At 37.0% G+C, this 26,531-nt stretch overlaps 1 protein-coding gene across 9 annotated transcripts in view; it reads left to right on the plus strand.

Annotated features, from left to right (window-relative positions):
* The window catches only part of PSD3 (pleckstrin and Sec7 domain containing 3), a 577,886-nt gene that overhangs the window by 212,053 nt on the left and 339,302 nt on the right, over positions 1-26,531 (plus strand). The gene's annotated exons all lie outside the window — the stretch shown is intronic.

The following is a 26,531-nucleotide window of genomic DNA, read 5'->3' on the forward strand; positions in this document are numbered from 1 at the left end:
CAGACTCTCTGTGGGGAGCCTGCTGTGAGACTAGATCCCAGGACCCCAGGATCACACCCTGAGCCAAAGGCAGATGCTCAACCACTGAGCCACCCAGGCATCCCAAGAAGTAGTATTTTGAGATTTAGTTTCCTATTCAAAGACTTCTTTCTGTTTGTTTCAAAGTTGGATTTGAGTTATCTGCCATTTCCATTTGATAAGCCCATTTCCTCTGGGTCATTTGTAGAATATTTGTTTTATTGAACATAATTTTTTTTGAAAAATTGAACTTTGGTTTGCATGTACTTTAAAAAGTTTCCGTAGGGACGCCTGGGTGGCTCAAGGGTTGAGCGTCTGCCTTTGGCTTAGGGCGTGATCCTGGAATCCCAGGATCAAGTCCCACCCACATCGGGCTCCCTGCATGGAACCTGCTTCTCTCTCTGCCTGTGTCTCTGTCTCTCTTGTCTCTCATGAAAAAATAAATAAAATCTTTAAAAATAAATAAATAAAAAGTTTCCCTAACTCTATGTAGCTTTGTTGTTGTTTGTTTTTTTAAACAGGACAGGACATATTTAGTGAATAGTGATACTTTATTAATCACAGAAGTACTTTGGAGAGCAGATGTGGAGTATTTCCTTTCAAGGAAACCATATTCTAACACTTGTCAAGAGTGGTAAGACCATGAATGCAGTCCTTTGGATAGTATTTTAAACTTAATGTTTCTTGATCACATCATGAAGCCATAGCTCTACATGTAATCAAAACTTAAACTCTAGTATTAATGGCAGAAGATTGTTTAGAAACTAAAAACCCTGCTCAGCGCTGCCAGGTGAATACAGGTGTGAGCTTTGTCAGATAACATTGTGTGATAACTGGTTAAGCCATGTGATTCATTCAATAAATGAGACAACTTAAAACCATTCATAATTATGCTTTATTAGAGAATTGGAGAGCTGTGTCTACACAGGGCAGGCATCTAGAAGAGTCCTCTATTATTTCATTCTCAGACTAACCCTCCCTTACCCAGTGACTGGCTATCTGATGTACAACAGCCAGCGTGACATTTTGAAGATAAAACGAGTTGTTGATCTGATTGAAGTTAGAAGAGAGTCATCCTAGTTCTCACCCAGGATGGAGTACTTGAAAACCTTAGAGCTGACTAGAATGTTTTAGAGTTTCTTCTCTCATTTCATTTAGTGTGTACATTTTATGGTCTCTTGCCAGTTCGTAATAAAGTGTTCAGAACAGTGATATCTTGATAATTTAAGTGGTATGAAAATTAGGCCATTAGGAAGGAGATGGAAAGCATAGTCAGTTTCTTCTGAACCTACCCTGACTTTGATTGAACTTGCTCTTACTCCTCTTGAGCTCTGTGTAGGTGAACCTATGTTCATTTTACTAGGTAATGTTTTAGATGACATTAATGTGGAAATATTTGAGCAGTTTATTACAATATGGTATTTTGGTATTGGCATGTGTTGAGAAGACTTGTTTACCACAAAGCAGTGAAGAGGCTCTTGGTAGAGAGCTGCCCCTGGTCAGAGTGCCCAAGAGCTTACTCATGACTGATTCAAGAGCATCTCACATTTGCTATCTTCTACTTTCTGAACCTTGATTTTTGCATGTGGAATGCCATCTACTGGAGTTTTAAGATTGTGTATACTATTTGTATCTGTGACTAGTAATATTATGTATACTGCTATCTGGGCTTCTGGTTTTTGTTTCTGAGCATAATCCGCCACCTTGAAGTCTCTTTAGTTCCTTTCTGTCCTGGATATGTAACTAAAAGCCTTACCCATTGGATCAAACCAGAAACGAAGTTTATTTTTTTTTTTTTTTGTATTAGTTTCTGAGTTAGAATTTAGTGATTCATCAGTTGCATACAACACCCGGTGCTGATTTGCCTCCCTGTTTTCATCTTATTTTATTTTTCCTTCCCTTCCCCTTTGTTCATCTCTTTTGTTTCTTAAATTCCACATATAAGTAAAATCATATGGTATTTGTCTTCCTTTGACTGACTTACCTCGTCAGTATAATAATACCCTCTGGTTCCATCCATGTTGTTGCAAATGGCAAGATTTCTTTTTTTTGGTGGCTGGGTAATATTCCATTGTGTGTGTGTGTGTGTGTGTGTGTGTGTGTGTGTGTGTGTATACACATACCACCTCTTCTTTATCTGTTCATCTGTTGGTGGACATCTGGGCTCTTTCCATAGTTTGGCCATTGCTGCTATAAACATTGGGGTGCAGGTGCCCCTTAACATCACTATGTTTGTATCCTTTGGATAAATACCTAGTAGTACAATTTCTGGGTCATAGGGTAGCTCTATTCTTAACTTTTTGAGGGACCTCCATACTATTTTCCAGAGTAGCTGCACCAGTTTGCATTCCCATCAACAGTATAAGAGGATTCCCCCTTCTCCACATCCTTGACAACATCTGCCTTGTTTCCTGCCTTGTTCATTTTAGCCATTCTCACTGGTGTGAGCTGGTATCTCATTGTGGTTTTGATTTGTATTTCCCTGGTGTTCGGTAATGTTGAGTATTTTCTCATGTGTCCATTGGTCACTTGTTTGTCTTCTTTGGAGAAATGTCTATTCATATCTTCTGCCCATTTCTTGACTGGGTTTTTTGTTTTTTGGGTGTTGAGTTTGATAAGTCAAAGAACTTAAATTGAACAAGACTTGCATGTATATTAAAAACCCAACCACTTTAAAAGGAATCTAATTCTAAAAAGGAAAGTAAGTATATATCTGTTGAAGATAATTTCAAAAAGTAAAGTATAATGTATTCATTGAAGACAACCTGAAAAGCACAAAGAAGAAAACAATCTATTATTCTACCACCAAGAGATTAGTACTGTTGCCATTTTGGTATATACATTTTCAATGTGTGTGTGTGTGCACGTGCGTGTGCACAGAATGTATCAACTTGATTTAAATAGAATTTCCCCAAGTTTGGTGCAGACATTATTTGTAGTATATGAGGTAATGAGCATGTTTCATTAATAGTTATATATTCTAAAATGTATTATAAAATTATAACTAGCACATCAAGCCTGTGATTTCATGGTTACAATTACTGTGTAAGACCTTTAGTTGTTGGGCGTCCTCCGTACCTCTGCAGTGCCTCACTCCTTAGGTGATTTCACTAGGTCTTTAATATCCAGCACATCAGCAATCTGGTCAGCTCTAGCATCTATATATATATATATATATATATATATATATATATATATATATATACACACATATTTTAAATTTAGTTTATTTTTTTTAAAGATTTTATTTATTTATTCATGAGAGACACAGAGAGAGAGGTAGAGACACAGGCAGAGAGAGAAGCAGGCTCTCTACAGGGAGCCCAATATGGGACTCAATCCAAGACCCAGGATCATGACCTGAGGCAAAGGCAGACGCTCAACTGCAGAGCCACCCAGGCATCCCTAGCTTCAAAATATATTAATAATTCAATTTTTAAAAAAATAATTCTTTACCATCACAAATGCCTCCATGATCCAAACAATCCAAGTCATGATGGTTTATTACAATATCCTTTTAACTAGTGTCCCACTTCAGTCTTTGAACAATCTCTGTTGGCTTCTCATCTCAGAGCAAAAGCCAGAGTCCTTACCATGACCTATAAGTCCCTACAATTTAAATATACTCCATGTCTACATCTTACACCTTTATGATCTCATCTCCTTTTAGCCTTCTTACTTGGCTTTACTCACATTGGCATCTTTCCCCTTATTTGAACACACCAGACATGTTTCCACCTCTGGTTCTTTGTCCTTGTTATTTGTCTTTCTGGAATACTATCTCTTAGTCTCAATGCCAGCTCCTTCACTTCAGGTTTTTCTAGTTAGCATTTTACCTGGCTACCTTCTCTAAAATTCTAACACCCCTAAGCCTCATATTCCCCTTTCCTGCTTTATTTTTTTCCGTAACCATGACACTTAGATGCAGTATATGTTAGTTATTTTATTAACTATCACCCCACTAAAATGTATGTTCCACTAGGATAGGGACTTTTGTTTGCTTTAGTCATTGCTGCATTTCCAGCACCTAGAACAGTTCCTGGCATATAGTAGGCACTCAGTAAAACATTGTCGAAAGAGGAGGTTAAATAAAAATCATGAGCTGACTTGAATAATGTTAAGTAAATCAATACATGGGGTAAAAGGATATATAAAAGCCTTGAAAGTGATAAAGGAATAATGTTTGAGAAACACTGATTTAAGAAATCTTTGAGTTTGTTTCTTTTGTGTTATTATAAGTGGTGCTGCACTATATATTTTTACATAATTTTTGTGCATGTTTATGATTATTTCCTTAAACTGAATGCTTAAAAGTATAATTTCTGATTCTTAGGATATACAGTTTTTAAGTTTTAGTGAAACTAGAAACTTTACAGTTAACACTCCTCCCTCCAGTATGAGTGTCCATCCATATTCCTTCCCACGCCCCACTATGCAGTTATCTCAGTACATTTTTTTTATCTTTGCCAGTTGAATAGCTAAAAAAGCTGTCTGAGTACCTTAACCTGTACTTCTTTGACAACTTATATGTATGAGCATTTTGTCACATGTTTAATTCTGATTTTTTATCCTTTTTTGTGAATTGTTTGCTCATGTCTGTTTTGGTCTGGGCTCTGGTTGTAGTGGATGGAAAACCTACATGAACTGGTTTTATGAGACTGATATCACAGACACTCTGGTTTATATCGAGGAATAGAATACAAAGGTTCATCCTCCCTCCTAGAGACCAGAACCTGAGAGTCAGACTGCCTCTGTCATCCTCACTCTCCTGCTTTCCTTTACATCCTGGATTTCCTTTTGCTCCTGGCCTCTCTGCCCTCCCGTAACTTTTTGTTCCATCCAGCTTTGGCATGTGTGTCACTTAGTTCAGCCCTTGTTTTCACAGGACCTTACAGTTCAGGGTACCCATCATCATCTAAATGCCGTGTGTCACTGTGTCCCAGGTTTCTAGGAGTGAGCAGTCGATTGGCTCAGTCAGCTGAGATCAGGAGAGCCGGTTGAGGTACTTGGGGTCTGTTCTCTCCAGGCACTGTGGATGAAGCAGCTTCTCTACAAGAGACACAGCAACTAGAATGTTCAGTAGAGTGCTTTTGCCCATTTTTTGATTTGTTGTATTCGTTTTTTTCTTTTGGGTACACAGAAGTCCTTTACATATGTAGGCTAGTGTTGTCTTTATCTCATGGGTGTTGTTCTGTCCATTTAACATTTTTTCTTTTGCTTAGTGTTTTTGCCATATAATCTGTTACTTAAAACATGATTTCTGCTGGTGTAATGTTTAGAAATACCTTCTCTGTGAGGAAATTATACATTTAACTATATTTTCTTCTAGTTCTTTATGATTTTATTTTTTATGTGCCCCTTGAATTGTGTTAAATTTTAGAGGAATTTGAGAAATAATATCTTTGCCATATCCATTCCAGGAGTATAGTCTTTATTTAGTATTAATTTTTTCCTCTCAGCAAAGTTTTGTCGCTTTATTTTAGTTTTGTACTTTTAAGTTTATTTCAAGCTATTTTATAAATTTTATTATTATGAGTAGGATTTTTTTTCAGTTATATTTTCTAACTGTTCCTTCATGGTTTATTAAAGCTATTTAAAAAATATTTTAATCTTATGACTGACCAACTGTGGCAGGCTGGCTCATACTAGTTCTAATAACTTTTTTACTTGATACTTTAGGGCTTTACATTTGGAGAATTTTAATAAGTAATTATCACTTTATTTCTACCTTTTTCATTGCTTTCTTTCTTTTTCCACTTTTGGGTGGTAGAACTTTTAGAATGAGAATAATAATAGTTGAAATCTAATAGTTGTAATAAATAAATGTAATAGTTGGAATATTGAAATTTAAGGCATGTCTGACTCTGTTGCATTTTGTTAGGGATCATTCTGATTAGAATGCTCTGGGAACCTATAAGTAAGTAAAATGAGTGAAAAATGGATCTTGACCTCCAGTTGTTTTCCACTGTCTTCTCTTAGAGCTTGAACATTTCACACTTTTTCTGGTCCAACAAATGTCTCTAGAAAGTCCCTGTTATGATCCCTCCCATTAACATATTATACTTGCTAATATAGTATGTCATGGATTTAGTCTTCTGATGGATTTATTTTTCTGTTTCTGGTTTACTATTATAGAAAATTGATAAATACACCTTAAATGGAAATAGAAAGTGTTTTGATGGTAATGTCAGAAAACCTTCATAAGTTAGCAGCTGCATACCTCTCTAGCTTCCTCTTTTGCCTGTTCTGTGTTCTGCATACCTCCCACTTCCACCCCATAAACTTCAACCTTAGTGAATTTTTGCTTTCTTAACTATATTTTGTTCTTTTGCATTGGATTTTCCTGTTCTTTTTCCCCAGTACATTCTCATCCTCAGGGTCAACTTCAGTATTATTTTATCTAGGAAGACTGATTTTCTTAGACTAAGTTGAGTCCTACCATGTATTCCTAATGCACTTGGGGTTTTTGTCTTTTGAATAACATTGTGATTTTTAGAATCATGCCTTTAAAACATTGTTACAGCTATTCAACTGTACCCTCATACTGCAATGCCAGAGAGTATATCTTGTATCTGCCTGATTGACCATTGTGTCTGACACATAAAAGTTCTCACTCAATAAATGCTTCTTAAATTGATGATTTACGGGAAACAGGATCATAGGCGAACAGGGAAAAATAAAACAAGACAAAATCAGAGAGGGAGACAAACCATAGGAGACTCTTAATCATAGGAAACAAACTGAGGATCACTGGAAGGGAGGGGGATGAGGGGATGGGGTAACTGGATGATGGACATTAAGGAGGGCATGTGATGTAATGAGCATTGGGTGTTATACAAGGCGAATGAATCACTGACTCTACTTCTGAAACCAATAATACATTGTATGTTTATTAATATAATTTAAATACAATTTAAAAAAAAAGAGTATGGAGGATAGTGCTTTACGTGCTTATGGGTGAATTTATCAGTAAAATCCTGCAGAGAGCTGCCTAGATTAAGTAGCAACAGTATTAGCAAGAGAGAAGTTGGAGGAGTTGAAAGGGGTAACAACAGCATATGCTTGTGTCAGAAGCATTTAGTTTTACCTGGATCTCAGCCCCTGCAGTACTGAAAGAAGGCCTGTCTTCTCTTGCTGGTGTTTGAACATAGGGTTTTGAGGAATTTGGAAGGCTGTTTCATACACAGATGAACTCTGTGTACCCTTGTGTACCCTTGGACATGAAGGAAAATATAACCCTGTACTTTATGCCTTTACCCTTTAATTTACTTGCTCCTTGGGGTTGAAGTTGTGCAGCTCCTGGACTTCTACATTGTCTGCAATGGCAGGCTGCCTCATCAATTTCAGGAACCCCACCTACAATAAAGACCGTATTTAAGAAGCCAGAGTGAAAAAATGCAAAAGGAAAAACAAGAAAGTTTATAAAAATGCAGTGTTTGGTGCTCTTTTGTTGTCAAAAGAAAAAGGAAGCTTTGCTTTTGTGAGCCTGATGGTACCAGCTGATGAAAATATCTCCAGCCATGAGGGAAAAATTATCATATAGTTTCAGTGTTCTTTAAGTGAGAGTAAACTTGTTTCCTATGCTTCTTTTTTGACTATTATTGTATCCTCTTATAAATTATAAAGTGTGAACTCAGAACTGAATATTAATAGGAAGATCAAATACATTTTTGGTTGTTATTTTCTTGGTCTCATTTACTCATACTATGTCTTTCTGAGGAAATCTGCTATTTGACATAATGTTGAACTGAGGGTTGAATTTTTATTAAAGACAAACAGCAATTGAGCTGATTTTATGTGAGATTACTGTATGACTAATAAACAAGTTGAGACTGCGCTTTTTGGCAGTTGGTTGCGGTGCTGAATTTTTCAGTTCAGTGTAATTCTAGAGCTGAACAAGGGCTCAGATTTAACCCTTTCACTTTACAGACCAGGTAGCTGAGATATTAAGTGACTTACCTGAGGTCATGTGACTTTCCAGCTGCAGGGTCAGACTAATAATAGTAGCCACACTGTTGTAGGCACTTGAGGTAACACTCTTACCCGCTTTACAGAAGAGGAAACTGAGGCACAGAATAGTAACTTGCTCACCTACACACAAACCTTTGCACATCAGCCAAGGACTGGGTCTCACATCCTTGCTTTTAACCGCTGGATTGTTTTGCTTCTCCACTCAGTCCAGTATTCTAAGTTACCATACTGCCCTCTAGAATTGTTTCAGCATTGCTGTTTCCCCTGTATTTGGTTCCTGTAGATGTTTTTCATACCTGAAAATGGTATTAGCTTTTCCCCAAGACATATATATACTCTGTCCTCAGAGCTGGTTGAAGTTGAACGGATCTATTCTGTGATTACGGAACCTTGAGACAGGAGATAGATGTACAGGCAGTAGGGGCAGTTTCCCCAAAAGACCAGTACAACTTCTGTAGGGACATAGTTTAGGTTATGCTGCAATCCTTTTATTTCCTTTCTCAGCCATGGAATTTTTTAGGTAACTAATTTGTTTTCCCTCAAAAACCAACAGATGAAATTTGTTAATGCTATAATAGGCAAAGGTACTCTGATACTTATTAAATATTTATCTGCTGTAGATCACAGAAGGTAATTTCTTTTTTTTTTTTTAAAGATTTTATTTGTTTATTCATAAGAGACACAGAGAGGGAGAGAGGCAGAGACAGGCAGAGGGAGAAGCAGGCTCTATGCAGGGAGCCTGATGCGGGACTCCATTCCCAGGATGTCAGGATCACGCCCTGGGCTGAAGGCAGACACTTAACCGCTAAGTCACCCAGGTGTCCCACAGAAGGTAATTTCTACTGGTATTCTTTGAAATGAGGTTTTTTTTTTTTTTTTTTTTTTTTTTTTTTTTTTTTTATGATAGTCACACAGAGAGAGAGAGAGGCACAGAGACATAGGCAGAGGGAGAAGCAGGCTCCATGCACCGGGAGCCCGACGTGGGATTCGATCCCGGATCTCCAGGATCACGCCCTGGGCCAAAGGCAGGCGCCAAACCGCTGCGCCACCCAGGGATCCCTGAAATGAGTTGTTTTATGCATCTGTTCTATGTCCTCTCGAGAAATAGCTAAAACCCAGGGGCTTTGGTGCATAAAACTTGCTGTAAAGCTAGGTTTACCACCAAATGGATCTGTTTTAGATATGGAACATATCTATCATCGGGAAGACCAAGTAGACCTGAACACATTTTACTGCACCTTAGGAATCCAGAGTCCATGGTGTCCAGAGGGCTTATTCATTAAGTAAAAAGTTGCTAAGGTTTGGTGTTCCTAGAGGTTTTTTGAGGGAAAAATAGTGGTTCTTTTTTTCTCGTCAGGTTATATAAGATGGTAGCCTTTTACAAATTTCTGTTTATAAAATTACAATAAAATTTTTCTCTCAAACTTTAGGGCATCTTTAAATTCATCTCCTATATATTATCTCAGGGCAGAATTAAAGAAGTGCCCTTTTAGAGGCAGAGCAAGGGTGCTAGGGGATTGTAAAGTCAAGTCATTTGAGGGCTTGGGGAGTCTGCATGGGGGCATTTGAATTGAGCCTGGAGGAGTGAGTGGATAGAAGATGTACTTCCTCTGGCTATAGAAATATCTGTATCATTCTTGTGAATATGATACGGAAGTAGCCCTGGGTATGTGTAGATATAATTAGATTTTTAAAAAATCAGAAACAAAACTTTCAAAAATTTTTCCAGAGGGCCTTTGCCAAGACTGGTATGCATTCCCAAGCATCAGAGATAATGCAATACATATTAGTGAAATCAGTTGTACATAATAAACTTTTCTTCCTTAATGATAACACTTTTATTTTCCCAACAGAAAAGTACAAAAGGAACTCTTTTTACATCACAGAGAATATAAAGTATTATGACATTATACCATCTGAGGAGAACTATAGGAGAACCTATAACTTGGGTTAGCAGGGAAATTACTGTTAATATTATTCTGTTTGGATCCAACAATTGCACAAATTCATACACAGTGTAGTGTACCTGTACTAGTCAGGGTTCTTCAAAAAACAGAATCAATAGGAGCTATATATAATGAGATTTGTTTTAAGGAATTGGCTGACATGCTTATGGAGGCTGAAAGTTTCCATGGCCTGCCATCTTGATCTTGAGACCCAGAAAAGCTGGTAGGGTAATTTCAAAGACCTTGGAGCCAGAGAAGCAAGATTCTGAGTCTTGAAGACCTGAAAACCAGGAGTGATCAGGGCAGGAGAAGATCGATGTCCTACTTAAAACAGTCAGGCAGAGGTCATACTCAGCTTTTCTCTCCCTTTTTCTTCTGTTCATACCCTTGGTGGATTGGATAATGCCCACCCATATTGAGGAGGGTGATCTGTTTTCCTGAGTTTAGTAACTTAGATGTTAATTTCTTCCAGAAACACCCTTACAGAGACCCAGGAAGTAATGTTTAACCACATATTTGGGCATCTTGGGGCTCAGCCAGGTTGATAGATAAAATTAATCATCACAATGCCTTTAGTTTTATAAAGGGAACATGCAGAAGAACTTAAGCATCTGACCAAAGGAAGTGGCTGTGAGCCAACTACATAGATCCTGCTGGGTATTCTGATCTTGCCATTACTTTGACAGCCATCTGCATGGAGGCAGTGGGAGAGATCAGATTTACCAGGTCATTCTTAGTCCATGAAAGGTAGCCATCAGTCAAACTATATATCACAGTTTCCTGTCTTAAAGCAGATATTGAAAGCATCTTCATTCAAAATAATATTGAAATGCTTTGAGCTGTTTTTAACCAGTGAACAGGGCTCCCTTCCCTCTCAGCATTCATATCCTAATTGTTAATTAACAATAATCTTATAAAATATAATGATTAGGATGAGGGTGCATATAGCCAGCAGACATTTCAGTTATGCCCTCTAGGCGTGATTCTCAGAGTGGCCTACATCCTGTAAATCTGATTCTTTTAGGGGATGGTTCCCAGTCATGTGCTTTGTTTAGAATAAGCTTCCAGGTGACTCTTAAAGACAATGAACTTTGAGAAGTACTGGTGGTAATTACAATGAGACATACTAACAACTTTACAACTACTGGTATAGGGTTTTAAATTTGTTATAACCTGGGAGGCTTATTTGAAATATAACTAACCCATTGTTTTTCAGACTTTACCTCTTGAGTGGGTTGGAGAAGTTGACTTTGTCACAATTTCCCAGGTGCTTCTAATGCAAACGTTAAGTTCAAGAAACTGCTCTAGTATATGACAGCACTGTAGTAAGGGTTTTCTGAATTGTATTTCTCCAGGTGTCAGTAGAGATGGTCTCAGTACAAAATAAGCTTGAGCAATGTTGAAAGTTAAAAAGTTTTTTTTGTTTGTTGTTGTCTTTAATAACTCCACTTTTCAGAACCTGGAGCACTAGGAATGGAATACTATTTTGGGAGACATGGGGGACATTTGAAGAAGGTGGCTCCTGTCCCTTTTGTTCTAAGACGTGACTAAAGAGGTGATGTTGGACTTGTTTATAGTAGGGCACACTGTGGTCATTGGTACTTTGAGTTGGGGGTTAGTCTGTCTCTTTTAGGTGTCTGTATTACAGTCAGATATTGAATAAAGCTATCTTGGTTCTACTTTTTTTTTAACTGCTGTCCCCAACCACTGCAAGTTTCTTTGGAGTATTTATCATAGATGATGAAGTGTGAACTTTAGGCATTGGTGTGTGGTCCCTGGATTGATTCTGGGGAGTTGTGGGGAACTTTTTTTTCCCCATTTCTATTCTGTAAAATTAAGAATTCTGAGAAAGAGAAAACATTAGAATCTTTTAAAAAGTTTAATAGTTATCACTATTTTTGAGTGACTAATTTTGTTTAATCTTTGTAGTAACCCTTGAATGGAGGTATTATGATCTTCATTATTTGTAGGTAGGGAAGCCAAGGCTAACATAAGTGATACAATGTGGTGATGCTGACCCTTGAGCCTAAAGTCTGTTTGAGTCTCTAAACTCATAATTTTTTTTCTGTAGGGATCTTGCCTTTCAATTTCATTTAAGATCTATATTAGTGCATTGGGTTGTTTACTGTGGGAAATACTCTAAGACTGTAGATTAAAGTCGCTCAGTTTCAGGTTTGTTTGTTTTTTAAAAATTATTTATTTATTCATGAGAGACACAGAGAGAGGCAGAGACACAAGGAGAGGGAGAAGCAGGCTCCCTGCGGGGAGCCCGTTGCAGGACTCAATCCCCAGACCCCGGACCTGAACCCGAAGGCAGATGCTCAACTGCTGACCCACTCACTCTGGTGCCCCACTCAGTTCCAGTTCTGTGCCTTTAGTAGTTTGTGTTTTGGGGAAAGGAAGTAATCTCTCTGGGACTCACTTTTTTTTCCTCCATTAAGATTGTAGTGCTTTCCAGATCTTATCCTCAGCATATTAGGAAAATTTTTGAGTGTGTGTATGTGTGTGTATTCACTATAAAGTCCCATCTGTAACTGTAAAGGAAGAGAGCAGGTAATGGTATTCTCATTTATAAGAATGAGAATCCCCAAACTTTGGCAAGTTTAAAATGGTATCAATGGGGGTTACTTCTGCAAGTATTTTGGTCGCTGTGAAGTGACTAGCATGTGACAACACTGTGACAAGGTGCAGAAACGTCATCTCTTGGGTGACTTGGAGCTGGTGGCATTGCAGCAAATTGCAGAATTTAGGATCTTCTGTGACAGGACCAAACAGCTAGCCTGATCTCCAGTAGGACAGGACTTTTAACACCTTTGATGGGTAAAGGGGAGTGGAGAATTCACACCTTTGCAATTATTGCCACTTGACTTGCACTGTCTTCTTTTATTTTAAGTGGTTGGAATAAAAAATCTTTTGATAGGAATGGCGAGATTGACTTAAAGTATGTTTAGATCTTATTTTATCAACCCTTGTTCCAAGGATAAGAATTGGGAATGTGAAAGTAAGACTGTCCAGGTGATTTGACTGTAGTTGAGGGAGAAATTTAAAAATGAATTTTAAGAATGGCGCCACAGTAAACTCTGTTTCCTACAGACCCCAAAGGAAGGAGTGTATCCTTTGAGTAGAAGTTCCAGACTGGTAGGTTTTCTTTTGTTTGTGTATGTGTATGTGTGTGTGTGTTTTAATTTTACTCCTTGGGTGTTTTTCTAGCTATTAACTTATTTTTTCTGTTCTTTGTCTTCCTTCCCTCCCTCCTTCCTTCCCTATTGCTTTATAAAACTAGAGTTTTTATACCTCAGAATAAAATTTCTTACATATATCTAAGAAATAAAATTAAAGAATAATGCCTATATAAAAACTAGAACTGATTGATTATTGATTCATCATTTTTGAATGAGTATATATATCTCCCTAGCAGGAATAGGAGTTGTGGTGCTAGAATCTAGGAGCAGGGTGGGCAAGCAAATATTTTTTTTCTATAAACTTTAAAATACTTACGGTCATCTGACATGTATTTTTTATTTTAGAAGAGGGACAAGATGTTCTATGGAATCAATGTACTAGTGAGGGCAGTATATTTTATTTTCTGTTGTGAATTTCATTCTGAAATGTCAGAATATTCTCTGAAAGTCACAAAATATATGTGCAAGCTGTTTCCTGGGTTAATCTTTGATACGCAGCTTTATGTGGCACATAGATGGGATTTGCTAAATGGTTCACATTGACAGCTATGGCATTTAGGTCAGGAAATAAACAGATAGTCATTGGGGGGATATGGCTTGGGGATAGATAGATTTCACCCAAGACATCACATCTAGGCTATTTGTTCTAGCTGCTTTAAAAGTTGAGTTTGAGGATATTTCTACTTTATTCTTGCACCATGGTGTGAGGTATTGCTCATAAGAGTGTGTATGTCCAGCTTGGGATGAGGTGAAGGGGTATCAGGAACACATTATAGGGGATGGACTATAGTGGGGAAGTAGGGACCCAGGTTTGCCTTCCTACTCTGAAGTGAGTGACACTCTCTGAGGAGCTGGGCTGGAGAGACAACAGATACAGTCTAGGGCTCTGCATGGTACTTCTTTTTCAGGAAGGCATATGTGACCAGATCTCCTTCTGCTTGCTTGTCTTTGAAGTCTAAAGACTCAGCCTGAGCCATCTACTAGATTCAAGCCACCCAGGATCTTCTTATGGCCCTCCGTGCAAAAGTTTCTGTAATACAGAAGCATCTAACTGTGTGAAAGTTTGAAAGCTTCTGTTCACAGAGTTTGTGTTCCATGTAGAATAGTTAGGATCTAAATGGGTAGTAACAAAACCAAAACCAAACAACAAAAAAAGATTTTATGAAGATTAAAGTAAAACTCTTTCTGAAGAACTTCTAAGTCTTTATTACAAAGAGGACCTAACTGTATTGTGAATCTGCAGGGGAGGAGGGAGTGTTAGAAGTAAATACTCTATTTCCCATTCCTCCTTTTTATGGTATGAAGGGTATTTATTCTATAGATTATTTTCTCTCTTTGCTGTCCCTTTCTCAAAATACAATTTGAAGTGTTAGAATTGATTATGATTCAATATTAAAAAAAATATGTATATATTTAAAGCCATGGATATAGAAGTTCATGAACTGTATGGAGTTGCAGCTTTATTTGTGTGTGTGTGCATGCATGTTAAAAGCTCAAAATTTTGATATTATAGTAATAGGAATATTTAATATTATCTGTAGTGTGTTTGAATTAGCTAGGAAATAGTCTTAATTTCTACAGAAACTGGCCAAAAAATGAGAAAAGTATTTATTTTTTTAGAGAAAGCACAAGAGTTCTCATTTGCTTTTCACGTATTAGGCCTTAACTAATTCACATAAACTATACTTTATCATTTTTCTTAGGAGGAATAGTTAACCATAATTTTAAAAGTTTAGCATTTTGGAACTTAGTATATTGTTGTTTTTTTAAATTAGAGGAGCAAAATTTTAATACTAATGATCTCAAATGTGTTCTTGGTGCACATTGTCTTGGAGATAACAGCTTTAAAAATACTGCTCTCATTTATGCTGAAAAATTGTATTTTAAAAAGCACTGTTTAGAGAGTATATGACCTTTTGAATGGTGATTTTTGAGAAGTGGGTCATATACTTCTGGAATTAAATGTAAATACTGGAACTTCAAAATAACTTGTCTTTTCCAAAATGGAGGAAACAGAAGCCAAAGAATTCTGTGCCATCATTATTTTACTCTCATGACTCATAAATGAGCAAATCAAGAAACAATATAATTTTCCTTTTAAAAATTAAATGTTATTGAAATTTAAGGTAAGTATAAAGTAATAAAAACAAAAAGGCATAAAAAATTTTAAAATCTAAGATGCTCTTGATTCAGAAATAAATCATTATTTTAAGTACCACTGGAAAATAATATACCACTAATTAATTATGACACAATGCTTTCTAATACTTAGAAGTTTTTTCTTTCTCTGACTTTTTTCACTTAGCATAATATTCTTTAGGTCCATCTTTGTTGTTGCAAATAGCAAGGTCTCTTTCTGTTATAGCTTTTTATAATATTCCATTGTGTATTCATATGCTGCATCTTTATCCATTCATCAGTCGATGGACACTTGGGTTGGTTCCATATCTTGGCTTTTGTAAATAATATCACAGTAATCATAGGGGTGTATATATCTCTTCAAATTTGTTTTTGTTTTCTTTGGGTAAATACCCAGCAGTGAAATTACCAGATCATATGGTATTTCTATTTAAACATACAGATTTTTACATAAAAATAAGAATCTTAGTTGCTTGTTTTCATTACCTTCTCCATACATAATACTTTTGTTTCGATACCTATTAATAGGATAATCCTTTTGGAGACCTTGTACACATATCAGTTAAGTCAAGACAAAACCAACAGTGTATAATATTTCTTTTTACACAGGTAATGAACATCTGTCTGGCTGACAGGGGTTATACTTTATAAGAAACCATACTAATTTCAGAGACTATGAAATTTAGAAGAAATTAAGAGTCAATGGAATATGATATGTACTTGTATTTATACAGTTTTGCCAAAATCAGTACCACTTTTTCTTCATCTCTCTGGGGATGCACACTGGGAAAAACAGGAAGGGGGAGAGGATGTCTAGTTTCTGTTCAGGAGCATCCCTGGCTCTTCCTGTTATCACCCCCCTCCCTTATAGAAAGGCTCATGATCAGGTTCTGGAGGATTACTTTCAGGGCTTCAAGCTAGTTTGCTTTGCCTTTGATACCATGCCCTCGTTTATTAGTTTTCTGGACTTTCAGAAGTGCTCCTCCCCCAGTGCCCTTCCTTTGACTAAGAAACTTTGTCATTTTCAATTTACTTGAAAAATACTTTCTGAAACCTTTTTTGAGACTGAGCCTACCCTTTGGGAAGCACAACTTTGTTATCAGTTATTTAAATTGTCATCTCTGCCTGGACAGTTGTGTAGTGGACAAAGTTTTGGATTTAGAGTTGGAAGACATGACTCCAAGGGCAAGTCACACCTTTTGGATATCAATTATTATCATGTGAACAATGAATAGTTAGGTGATCTATTACTTGAAAAGTCTGCAGGTGTTTTCCTAAGGCCGCATGATCTAATAGTAGGTGGTCGTCATAATTATGCGCTAACTTCCTCGCACCACTCCAAGGGTCTCAGAGTGATAAGTAGTTATATGGCCTGAATTATTTTTTGCTCAGCTGTGAGTCCTGGTAGGGTTTCTTTTATTTAAAACATGTACCAAAATGGATACCTTTTTATATTTCATTTGTACATAGGGATACTTTTCTAAAATTCACTCAAAGAATTTGTACTTGGAGGTTCTGATCATCATTAAAATGAGATGATATATGTAAAGGGCTTGTCACATGCCAGAGTGATAGGAAATGTTATTTTTCTTTCTTCTCATCTGATTTTAAAGACTCTTTTTTTTTTTTCTTTTTTGGGGAGGGGAGGTATTCACTACATTTGTTGTCTGATGTGTCCCTTTAATTCTCAGCTTATTTGGGGAGCAGATTGTCTTGTCTTGTGTCCAGAAACTGAATCTATTCCAGCTCATGTTATTAAACTACCTCTGAAATCCTGTAATTTCAATTTTAAAATACCAAAATACTTGGGAAAAGCGTTAGATGGTAGATAGCTGATATAATTTACATTAAGGAGCACCAGGCTCCCTCCGCTTGCATTGCAGGTGATTGATTTTAGGAGGTGATGGTGTGAAATCAAAGGGCAAATTAAGATGATAAACAGCTCCTTAAAATTTGGTAATTTTTTTTGCATGGGCAAAGTAGTTTATTTCTTTTTTTTTTAAGATTTTATTTATTTATTCATAGAGACAGAGAGAGAGAGAGAGAGAGGCAGAGACACAGGCAGAGGGAGAAGCAGGCATCATACAGAGAGCCCGACATGGGACTCGATCCAGGGCCTCGAGGATCACGCCCTGGGCTGCAGGCGGTGCTAAACCACTGCGCCATCGGGGCTGCCCAAAGTAGTTTATTTCTAAATTAAACTTATACATGGTTCAGATGATTTATTCATTAAGCAAACACTTTGGTAAGAATAGACTGTGTGCCAACTGTCTGGTAGGCACAGTTCTCCTGGTTTTCTCGCTTATTACCTCATTTGTTTAAAAATATATTTTTTAAAAATCAAAGATAGTTTCAAGAAACCTGTAACTTTCTAAAACATATTCCTTGGAAAGGAAGGCACCCCATGTCTGAGCACCTCCTCCTCTCTTATGTGACTCAGTGATCCGAGGAAGTCATCTTAAGCATTGTCTCATCTATTTTTAACATATAATAAATGAAGATGGAAAGAAACTGGTTTAAGCATCATGCCTGGGAACATACAGAGCTTGGCAACTGGCAATGGTGCTTTTCTTTTTTAAGATAATGAATATGGTCTTTTCATTTAGTAAATATGGTTTTACTTTTCTGAGTTATTAGGAATTGAGTGTCCCACTTAGATTCTGTCTACTTTGTTGCCACTTTTTTGTCTTTGCTCCCCATTGTGCAATATTATGGAGTAGGTGTTGTTTAAAAATAAATAAACCTGGGGAAAAATGTCTAGAGAGAGCTCACTGGTAAGTGTTTTCTACTGGTCAGAGCTTCTAGATTCCATGAGAAAAGAAGTCCTTAAAATTATTGAAGTAATAATTCTTATTGGTGGATAAGGGTAACCAAAACTTCATGGTGGAGACTTTCAGCCTTTATTTAGGCTCATGAGAAGAAGCATCCAAATTATTATTTTTAGGCATCTTCTAGTGAAGTTGAGTGGTCTGTTTAGAATATAGTCATTGGCTTTTCTTTTTAAATTTTTTTGCAATTTGATTTAGGGCACTTTTAGTGAGCAGCCATTTATGTGCCAGCCTATTATACTAGGCACTGGGATAGAAATGTGATAAAGATCTGGATTCAACCCCAGAAACGTCACAGACCAGCCCAATGGGGACCATGGTGTAGACAGTATGCACAGTATGCAGTGGATCCTTGTTCCTTCCACAGGATGACTTAGGGGATGGCTGGAGTCTGGCCTTGGATGATGCTAAGGGTCACGGAAACATTCTCAGTAGTAGAGGAGGAACTAAAAAACAGCCTACTAACTTTGGAAGCTAACATGTGTCTAGGATACTAACAGTCTGTTGTTTTTTAATTGTACCTTTTCTGACCATAGATGTTTGAGAATTGGAGTTGATTTGGGGTCTTTTGAGTGAGGGACTGCTTTGGAAGTACAAGTGAATTCAACACCCACCCCCTGCTCTCTCCTCTCTAGCCATAGTTCCCTTTCTGCGCCGTCCTTAGTCCTTGTTTAGAACACTTTTCCTGAAGATACCTTGCCAGGACACATCCCTCACTTCAGTTTTCACTCAAATGGCACTTTCCTGGTGCCATGAATAAAACAGCAAGTCTAGTCCTCCCCATGTCTTTACCTGGCTATATTTATCTCCATGGCATTTAATCACTATCACTCTCTGAATGTTAGCTCCACGAAAGCAAGGACTTTTGCTATTCAGTGCTTTATTGAATACTTAATATTTACCTAGGACAGTGTCTGACTCATAACATATTCAGGAAATATTTGTGGAATGGTAAAAGAGAGGGAGGACCTTTGTTTGGTTTATTGTCTGTCTCTTATTAGAAGTGAAAACTGTACCAAAGACAGAGCTTTTTTATAGTTATTCGGTACTCCTAGCACCTGTGGTATGTCCAGCACATATTACATGCTTTAATAAGTTATTGCAGAGAGAATTATGCAATTTTGATGTGTACACTTAATTAAGTATAGTTATACTAAGCATGTTTAGTCATATGGATGTCCCTTAAAAAGTAGACATTTTATTCTCACATGCCAGTGTTACACCTGAAGTAGAACCTGTAGTTATACTGCAACAGAAGACAGGCCACACAGCATATTGTTTAAGAGCTTGAACTTTGCAGATAAAACAGCCTGGCTTGAGCCCCATCCCAGCTTTGCCATTTTTAGCATTGTGACTTATGAAATGACTTATGTCTCCATATCTCAGTTTACTCCTCTGTAAAATGGTGATGGTAGTACTTCTCATAGGGTTGTTAAAGGGGTTGTTAAAGGGGTTATAGGTGAGGCAATATAAAATGCTTAGAATAGTGCACAAAGCACAGTAAACATTCCAGATGTGCTTACAAAGTAAATTTAGACAAAAATGTATATGGCCTTTCTTGCTAACTCATTCATCATCATAGGCAATAAAGAATGGAAAATCCCTTTTTATTCCTGTAGCCCCAGATGATGATGATCTCTTTGATCTGTCTCCAGATGAGCTGGAGTAATGTAAAGAGATGAAGGCAGGACATGACAGAGATAAGACTTTATTTCCTTAGGGAATGATCGTCCTGCCTTCTTCGTGCTGATTTTCCTACACTCTTGTTAGGGAGCTAATTTTTTCTCTTTAAAATTACACACAAAAAAAATTGTTAAGCAAATCTGAGAAACCTCTGTCAAATACAGCAGCTTACAGTGTAGTGGCAATAAATAGCACTCAGAGAAAACCCAGTGTGGAGAGGATGTACTGACAGGCCACGGTAGTAGGACATGTATGGAGCTGGTGAACGCAAACAAAAACCTGCATCATCTGGATTGTGCCTCCAGAGGAGTGTGAAACTCTAGAGAGGTGAAGAGTACAATTATTTATTGGAAATAAATGCTTCTAAGGTATATGCAGCCTATTTTATTCATTTGGTGTTTGGTCAGTTTCTGTGCCACTGCTTTGCATGTTGGTGCCCTCTTCTGGAAGACTGCATGCAGAACGTGAGCCTGAGGGCCCGGTAGTGAACCTCCCAGAGCTGAGGGGTGCTGCAGGGCAGATGTGCCCTTCTAGGTGCAGCAAAAATGTGATATGGGACGGTGAAAACAAGTATTCATAAAAATTCAAAGAGAGATCATAAAACACTAATAGTGATGATAACATTTGGATATATCTAACCATAAAAATATTCATAAAGCCTCTTGTTCTTTGGAAAATGAAAGAGAAAAGGAAGAAAGACAGAGGAGAGTACAAAACTGATCTAATGTTCCCTAACTAGATAATACTATTTAGTACCTGGACCTGCAAAGGCGTGTGTGTGTGTGGGGGGGGTGTTTGATCAAGCTAAATTTGTATTTATAAGTATACTTTTGAGTTTAGGGATGGGGTACTTATGTTCACTAAGCTAATTTTAACTGTTTTACCCCTAATGGTTATTACTCTCAAGTAAATTACATTAAAGAAAAATTAAGTTCTAAGTTGAGACTTCTAGCAGGGGTTGATTAAAATAAAAACATTCAATTTTGATTAGGATACATATTCTAACTCTAGCCAGTGCTTGCAAGATAGAAGACGGCTGTCTATCCCTGACTCGGTTTGGTGCCTCTTAACCTGTGTGCTCCGAGGGAAATAGATTCACAAGATTGGTTTAGATACACCAGCCTTTTAAATTTTTCTTTAAATTACAATATAGTTAACATACAATGTTATATTAGTTTCAGGTGTACAGTATAGAGGTTCAACATTTCCATACATCACCCTGTGCACATCATGCTAAGAATACTTCTTAATCCCCATCTTCTATTTTACCTAACCCCCCCACTCCTTTCTGGTGATCATCAGTTTGTTCTCTGTACTTAAGAGTCTGTTTCTTCGGTGCAAAGAATCATAGGAGAAGGGAGGGAAAACTGAATGGAAAGAAATCAGAGAGGGAGACAAACCATGAGAGACTTAACTCTAGGTAACAAACAGAGTTGCCGGAGGGGACGGGGTGGGGGGGCAATTGGGTTATGAGCATTCAGGGAAGGAACATGATGTGATGAGCACTGGGTGTTATATGCAACTGAAGAATAACTGAACTCTGCCTCTGAAACTAATGATGTACTATATGTTGGCTAATTGAATTTACATTTTTTAAAAGTCTCTTTTTGGTTTGCCTCCCTCTCTTTTCTTTCCCTTGCTCTGTTTTTTTATTTCTTAAATTCCACACATGAGTGAAATCAATATGGTATTTGTCTTTCTCTGACTGACTTATTTTGCATAGCATTATATTTTCTAGTTTGATCCACGGCATTGCAAATGGCAAGATTTTATTCTCTTATATGGCTGAGTAATATTCCATTGTGTGTACACACACACACACACACACACACACCACATCTTCTTTTATATACTCGTCGGTTGCTGGACACTTGGCCACTTCCATATCTTGTCGGTTGCTGGACACTTGGCCACTTCCATATTTTGGCTGTTGTAAAGAATGCTGTTATAAACATAAGGATGCATGTATCCATCTGGTATAGTGTTTTTATTTTTTTTTGATACCTAGTAGCATGATGATTACTGGATGGTAGGATAGCTCTACTTTTAACTTCTTGGGGAACCTCCACACTGTTTTCCAGAATGACTGCATCAGTTTGCATTCCCACCCTCCATGCCAGAGGGTTCCTTTTTCTCGTACTTTTGCCAACACTTGTTTTTTGTGATTTTGATTTCAGTCATTCTGACAGGTTTGTGAAGTGATATCTCATTGTGGTTTTGATTTGCATTTCCCTGATGATGAGTGATGTTGAGCATCATTTCATGTGTCTGTTGACTATCGGTATGTCTTCTTTGGAGAAATGTCTGTTCATGTCTTCTGCCCGTTTTTAATTGGATTATTTTTTGAATATTGAGTTGTATAAGTTCTTCATGTATTTGGATACTGACCCTTCATTGGATATGTCATTTGCAAATATCTTCTCTCATTCTATAGGTTGCATTTTATTTTTGGTGATTGTTTCCTTCACTGTGGAGAAGCTTTTTATATTGATGTAATCCCAATAATTTATTTTTGCCTTTATCCCCCTTGTTTCAAGAGATGTATCTAGAAAAATGTGGCTATAGCCAATGTCAGAGAAATTACTGCCTGTGCTTTCTTCTAGGATTGTTATGGTTTCAGGTCTTACATTTGGGTCTTTAATCCATTTTGAGTTTATTTTTGTGTGTGGTGTAAGAAAGTAGTTCAGTTTCATTCTTTTGCATGTAGCTGTCCAGTTTTCCCAACACCTTTTGTTGCAGAGACTGTCTTTTCCTACTGGATATTCTTACCTGCTTTGTCAAGGTTTAATTGACCATGTAATTGTAGGTTTATTTCTAGGTTTTCTGTTATATTCCATTGAACTATGTGTCTTCTGTGCCAGTGATCACCGTTGTGATTACTATAGCTTTGTAATATGATTTAAAGTCCAGAATTATGATAACTCCAGCTTTGCTCTTCTTTTTCAAGATTGCTTTGATTATTTGGGGTTTTTTTGTGGTTCCATACAAATTTTAGGATTGTCTGTTGCCGTTCTATGAAAAATGCTGTTGGTGTTTTGATAGGGTTTGGATTAAATGTGTAGCTTGCTTTGGATAATAGAGACATTTTTAACAATATTTGTTCTTTGGATCCATGAGCATGGAATGTCTTTTCATTGCCTTGTGTTGTCTTCACTTTCTTTCATCAATGTTTAAAGTTTTCAGAGTGCAGGCCTTTCATCTTTCTCATTCTGTGTTATTATAAATATTCTCCCTAAGGGTGTTAAATTTTTTTTGCTTATAATTTTATTACATTTGGCAATAGTATCCTCAGCTAAATCCCAGGAGTGAGGTTAGTGAGCTCTGGCAGTTTAGTCTCTTTTACATGTTTCTTTTTTCATGTGTCATAGGGCCAAGTAGTACCTCCTTCCTCCTTAGTCAAAGGAAGGTGTGTTTTGATGAGTTTGGCTTTGTGTATGTATGCATTCATTTAGAGTGTTAATGCCTTCCTTTAAATGAAAAAAATTTAAGTTAGATAATTCGGATTTTGAAAAACATGAAAGAATGTAATATCTTGGCATGGGGGATAAGCTAGTGTTTTTTGTGTAGACATATAAGTGTACTGTCCAATTTCATACCACCCTGTTTGCCCAGAATGTGCAGTGCATAATCATAGTCATTAAAGGGTATGATCAATTTCAGACTGTCGACTTATGAATTTGCAAGGATATGGGATGTAGTTACCCCTTTTATTTCCTTTTGTCAGGGTAGAGAGTAATACAGTATCATTAGAGATTTTTAATGCCATATAAAGGCAATGAAGTAACATAGCCAAAAGCTATATCTCATGAAAGATGTAAACTCAAAATATGCAGTGACATTTTAATAGCATTCTAAGAAAACAAGCTAGTCCATCTGTGAATGATTCATTCTTCCTTTCTTGTCCACTGGAATTGGAATTCACTGATTTGTTCACTGAAGCTTCTGTGCAAATAATGAACATGTAAGTGGTTTTGCATCACTTTCCTCCTTATTTATTATCAAGCTAGACATCTAGTAGTAGTTGCTTTGCAAATGATTCATCTCAAATTTTTATAATGTGGGACGCCTGGGTGGCTCAGCGGTTGAGCGTCCTCCTTTGGCTCAGGGCGTGATCCTGGAGTCCTGGGATGGAGTCCCCCATCCCAGTCCCTGTGGGAAGCCTGCTTCTCCCTCTACCAATGTCTCTGTCCCTCTCTCTATATCTCTCAGGAATAAATAAGTAAAATCTTAAAAAATTTTTTAGAATGTAGTTGTATTAAAATTGACCTAATAATATTGCAGCAAAATTATGTTCTCATTTGAGAGCTGGTCCAGAAAAGCTGAGTTTAATATGGAAAATCAAAACAAAACAAAAAAAACTCCTTTTAAAAAACAAAAAAGAAAAAAAAAAAACAAGAAGCACCCCCAAAACCCTGAATCATCTGGATTATACCCCCAGAGGAGTATGAAGCTCCAGAAGAGTAAAGATTCCAATTCTTTATTGGAAATAAGTGCTTCCAGGGCAAATTGGTAAGTTTGGTCAGTTGCACGTTGGTGACCTGAATACTGAATGCAGAACTGAATAAAACGAATGAAGTTTATTTAAAACAATATCCTGAGCCAGAACCTCTAGGTGACACTTAATTACAATTCTTCATTTGTAAAGACTGAATTACGTTTTCCGTTCCAAACAGAGAAATAGCCATTAGGAGTTTCTATCATTAGATTTTACCTATGGTTCTCTTAAAGTCTCTGAAATCATAAGTAAATGCTGTCCTATCTAGAGAGATGTATTCTATATAAATGTCAAAGTGTGTTTATTTGAGGTAATTTTCTTTAGAGAAGTCAAGTATTAGTTGCTACTAAGAGCTAAATTAACACTTGTATACAGTACAAATAGCAGTTTACATTTAATAAAATACTGCCTGATGTAATTATCTCATGTGGTCGTCCAAATAACCAAGTAATAATCTTAAAGATGAAGGGAGTAGTAGTAATGATAAGAATTGGGTCTGGTGATGGCACCTAACATTTATAGTTCACTATGAGCCAAACACTACTAAGTAAGCATTTATGTGGATCTTTTACTTGAATTTAGCATCTTCTGAATTAGTAATTATTACTGGCAAACCAAGCACTTGCATGTAGAATCTCATTAATAAGAAAAGAGACCTCCTAATTCTTCTACTGTAATGGAACTGTGTTCAGATGAATACGCTGCTATACATATTTCTTTATTGACACATTTCTGAGTTCCTTAGGCATATTGGACATTACAACCCCTTGCCAGATGATCTATTCCCATTAGTGGAGGGGACTGCTATGCCCATACTGAGTTCCTACAGGTAGTGGATGGTTGCTGTGGCTACTAGACAGCTCTGTCTGAGAGTCATATGGATGCCATGTTTTATTACATCTTCAAGCCAAACTCATCATCTTTTCTCTGTTTCCTGTTTCTGTATGTGCATGTGTGTGCTCACATGCCCCCTGCCCCACACTGTTACACATTCTGTTGTCTTCCTCTTGTATTTGTTATCTTGGTTGTTGGCAACATATTTTGTCCAGATTCTAAGTCAGTTAGCCTTCTGCCCTCTCTTTGAACACAACTCCAAACACATACCAAATTATTCATTATGTTGTTTGAATTTACTTTCTAAATATCTTTCAGAGCAGGATTTTTTTTTTTAGATTTATTTATTTATTTATTTATTTATTTGAGAGAGAGTGCACATGGGGAGGGGCAGAGGGAAAGGGAGAAAGTCTTAGACTATGTGCTGAACATAGAGCCGGAGGTGACTGATCTCACAACGCTGAGACTGTGGACCAGAGCTGAAATCAAAATTCAGTCAGTTTACCAACTGGGCCACCCAGGCGCCCCTCAGAGCAGGTATTTTTAAAAAATATTCACATGAATTATCTTTCAATTCAGGTTCAGCTGTCCTAGCCATCAAAATACTCGAGGCTCAGTTCTGTCTACCTAAAGTTTTTCCTCCATGGTACAAAGAAAAGTGATCTTATAAAAATCCAAGTCTAATGGGGTGCTGGGGTAGTTTGACTGTCTGACTCTTGATTTCCACTCAGGTCATGATCTTAGGGTTGTGAAATTGAGCCCAAAGTTGGGCCCCACTCTGAGCATGGAGCCTGCTTAAGACAATCTCTTCCTGTCTCAAATAAAAATAAAATAATAAAATAAAATAATATAATATAATATAAAATAATATAAAATATAAAATAAAAATATAAAATAAAATAAAATAAAATAGTAAAATATCCAAGTCTGATCATTACCATTTCCCCTCTTTAGACCTATAGTGATTTTCCCTGGGATAGTGGTGGCTCAAAATCCTGATACACATCAGAATCATCTTAGAGCTTAAAAAGAAAATGTAAAGGTCAGTGGTCTGAGAATTCCCTGGAGTAGGCCCCAGGCACATGTCTTTTCTGAAAGCGTTACATAACATATGTTCATATTGCCATATATCTCCTTGGATATCTAAGGGAGATAGATAGAATGTGTCTAAATGGAACTTTTTTCTCTTAAAACCTGTGCCAACTTTGTTTTCTCTATGTTAATTGAAGGCAACTCCACCTTTCAAGTTGCTCAGAACTCCCATGACCACTTTAAAAATATATCTACCTCTCTCCCCAAACTGCAATTCTTGATCTCTCTGTTCTATTTGTTTTTTTCCATAGCAGTTACCACTTTCTAACATACTATGTATATTTATTTTTTTCATTTATTATGTTTGTTTAGTTTTAGCTCCCCTGGAGTAGAAGTGTTTTGT

The sequence above is a fragment of the Nyctereutes procyonoides genome, unplaced genomic scaffold (genome assembly GCF_905146905.1).
Source record: "Nyctereutes procyonoides isolate TBG_1078 unplaced genomic scaffold, NYPRO_anot_genome, whole genome shotgun sequence".
NCBI classification, from domain to species: Eukaryota; Metazoa; Chordata; class Mammalia; order Carnivora; family Canidae; genus Nyctereutes; species Nyctereutes procyonoides.